Genomic DNA, 4,156 nt, shown 5'->3' on the forward strand with positions numbered 1-4,156 from the left:
TTTATATTATAGATAGAGATAAAATTTCTTAAACAATATTCAAAGCCTAATGCTATTTGTTTTCTTCAGTACATTTAATTCATTTAAATCTTAAAATTTAATATCTGTGAATATATAAGTAGGTATATGTATGTGTATATGAATTTATGTACATACATACTTATGTGTATGTATATATGTACACATAAATATTTTTATAAACATTTTATAACCCACATTATTACATTTCAGCATGGTTACATATTTAAGAAGATATTTATTACTCTATATACTATATAACTTTATACATATGGATGATTAAACATATTAAAGAGCTCTAGTTCTCATTTTGCACGCTATTCACCAGAAGATTCATGACCTGAAGTTCTATTTCAGCAAATATTAATGATTTTGTCATTTTATTTGGCATCTTGTATAAATTCAATATGGTAGCTTAGGTACTAGCGTGAAATGCAGAACACACGTCGTTTGTTATATAAATCACACGTATCTAAAGAATTGAAACAGAGACACCCGGCGGAGCTAGAGAAACACTGTCGGGCTTTATGACAAAAGAAGTTTTAATGAAGTCCTGAGTTTCAGTGTAGATAGGATTATTTATTGTTGCTGTTTTTTTTGTGCTTTGTTATTGCTATTTTTCTTTTGAAAACTTTCAGCTCCTTTTCTTCAACTAATAATTCGGAAGCAAATATGTTATTTGAAAGTAGTTGTTATTACCTATATGTGGCTTATTACATTTATTATTATCTTTGGTTACACTGATCCACTTTTAAAAATTCAGTTAATATCATCATGAATATGATAGCCTTGATTTAGTTCTGTTTAATTTCTGTCATTTCAAGTCATTTGTTCTAAAATCTCATGAGGGTTTGTGAAAGTTAAAAACTTAAATATTTTATGATTCCATTTAAAATTAGTATTGATATTCACAGGCTAAACTTTTTTTTAGATTGAATCAATAAACAGACTCAAGTGTAATCTTGGTTTATAATATTGCTATGTGAAGTTCCAGCTGGAAAGCAATTTAAATCAAAAATAAAAACCCTTGAGCAGTTTCTGCAATTCATATTCTTAGCCTTACAATCATTGAAAATCACTAGAAAGTAAGTACAATAAACTTAAATAACAGACAACATAGGAGACAATTTGAAGAATGAAGTGCCATATATATGCATGTAAATGTATATGAATGTAAATTTTAGATAAAGAATTAAAATATTAAAAAGTGAATATGTTTATTAGTTATTCAGAGTTAGGTACCAGTAAATAAGACATGTAGTGTGAAAGCTGTCTGGCATTATAAAATGCATAAATGTAAACTCCTATTTAATATCCAATAAAAGTCTTACCAAAAGATAATTAAAAGGATGGTTTTCAACAAAAGGATGTTTTTAATGTTAAGCAAGACACACCTTGCTACCTCTGGGACTCTGTCTGTGCTGAGAGTGCAGAACAGGACTCTGCAGGTACAGATTCAGGATTAGCAAACGGGGAATTAGTAAGTGCTCATGTCAAGTTAGTTTAAAAGATATTCATTATTATTAACTTTTTGGAGAGTTTACAAAAAGTCTAGAATAATGAAAATAATTGAAATATGAAAATATGATTGATGTGTACACATAGACTTGTATTGGTCACGCTTCCCCTGGGTTGGACACAGTACCTGACATGCAATGTAAAGAATGAGACGTTTAATTTGGCTTAGAGTTCCAGGGGATTCAGTCCATGATTACTGCTTCTAAGGGATAAATATCGTGGCAGATGGGTATGGAAAAGCAAAGCTACTTAGCTCACGGCAGCAGGGAAGCAGAGCAAGGGAGTAGCACCCAAATGGTCCGGGCAAGGAACCAGCTACATTCTACACTCAGGCACAGCGAAACGTGTGCTCCACCAATCCCCCAGCATTCCTTGATGCAGTTGACATGGTCAAGCTTTACAATTACAAATTTCTGGATATCTACTATGACACTTGAAAGGGAAATTTGCAGAGGTCTATATGTGTTACCATTGGGCCACATTCCAGTACATGACATCTCTCCTCCTCTTGGTAGACAGATCTGACAGCTATTCAGGATAAGATATTTGTATCTGAAAAATAAACAACGAATGTGTTCTTCTCCATCACAGATCACTCCACGTCCCTTCTCTAACTGAAATCTAGGAAGTTGTTAACATTTGCTCTCTTTCTCTCGGTACTTAGAAAATATACACTAATGAAATATAGAATTGCCCTAAGTATATTTTGACTTTTATTTTCCATTACTTAACATTTCATTTCTTCCTTATTTAATCTCCTATGTAATGATAAAGAGCAAACAGAAAAATAAAGGAGATTTTATTCTGTTTATTTTGTCTCACTATTTTTTTGTGACAGGGTCTATGGAGTTCACACTAACCCTTCTGCCTCGGCCTTCGGAATGCTAGCATAGGGGTGTACTCCACCAGGTCTGGTCATTTTTGCTCCTTTTCCCTGTCTGATTTTTTATTTTAATTTCTAGCTCTCACAAGCCCTTTTCATAACCACAGTACTAGACTCTGTCTTCATATATACAGAGTTAAGCTCCTTTATTTCACATGCATTAATTCAGTATTTGAATATGTATTTGAATATGTTTAGAGTCTATATCTTTAATGGAAAAAAAAAACTTCTTAATCCTCATATCCAGAAGCTGTATCTGTCTGGAATTTGCAGTTTTCTAGTATCTATTTCTTCCTTTGTGTTCTATATATTTTCTGGGAATACCAAAAACTATCAGGCCTTTAGTATTCTGAAAGGGGTACTATTTCTGTCGTGACATGTGTCTAGACTCAAAGTCTCATGCAGTCATAGGTTGGGCTTTTTCAGAGGTGGCTGAATTTGTAGTGCATCATGCTCTAGATGGCATTAGGGCCTGTGATTGCTAAGTCGGTCACTGATTGGTCTGGCACTGCCCTAATCCTGGTGGCCTAGGCAGAGTATAAAAGGGGCCAACAAAAGCTAAAGTCCCTTGCTTACTGCTCCCTCTGCCTGCCATGAACTCTTTCTCCTTGGTGATGCCTGTTGGCCTTCTTACCCTGCCAAGGAGTCAGTTGATAATGGACAGAAACTTTTACAAACTGTGAGATAAATAAACCTTTCCTGCCTTTACTTTTTTTTTTTTTTTTTTTTTGTGGATATTTTGTTTCAGCAATGAGAAAACTGTATGGAAAATTTCCATACAGCTATTGTCAGAACATTTTGGGAATAGTGTGCTAAGTTTCAGTTATACTCCTTGATAAGGTAAGTGATACTCTGTTGTTTGGCTAATTATGTCTGAGGCATACATATTTTTACAAATATTGACAGTAAAAATGTGAATCGTTATTTATTTTATGTGATCATCATGAAAAGTAAATTTAACATTAAATGTGAAGGGTCTACAAGTGACTGACTGAGGGTATGCAAACCATAAATGGTAATTTGTCACTAAGTGATAGAGGCAGGGTTCCAGAAAATAATGATTTTTTTCTCACCTGCAGAATTTCCCAAGGACATATTTTTCAAAAGTACTGTTAAATGGATAATTTTAAAGTGAGTGGCAATGTAAAATCAGATATCTTCAGACTAACCTAGCCAAAAAGCGTGTGTTGACTCATATTTTTACAGCTTATGGTAAAAAGAACAGGGAATCAATAAAATATTTTTGTTTGTTTTCCTGTACTTTTTGAGTTATTCAAAATACAAGCTTTATATTCAGCTCATATTTAAATGCTCAAAGTACAATAGCTTTTTAGTAATTTAAAGAACATGATAAAAAGTTCTATAACGATGACAGCGCTCACAGAAACAGTGATATAATAAAATGCCCCTTCAACGTCTTCTCTAAGGCATGGAAAAGTGGAAAGAGCGCAAAACCAAATTGAACACACGTGCAAGTCCATCGAGGCACCAGGGAAACCAGCAGAGCCGCTAGGCCAGGCCTCCCTGCGGAGTGGAGCAAGCTGCCTGGTCCACGTCCTCTGGCCATCTCCTAACATCCTCCAGGAGGCAGGTGCAGTCTGCAGCACTGCGGGCTGGATCTCCCCGATAAGACTTTAGCTGCTGCTGGGATCTGAAAAAAGGGAGATTACAGCTAACCCGTGAAAGGTGGATGCTGGTGCTGCCGTCGCTTGTCACCGGTTAGGGATGGGCAGGGTT

This window comes from Cavia porcellus, unplaced genomic scaffold (assembly GCF_034190915.1).
Source record: "Cavia porcellus strain 051 isolate PalLab524CR breed Dunkin Hartley unplaced genomic scaffold, mCavPor4.1 scaffold_10, whole genome shotgun sequence".
NCBI classification, from domain to species: domain Eukaryota; kingdom Metazoa; phylum Chordata; class Mammalia; order Rodentia; family Caviidae; genus Cavia; species Cavia porcellus.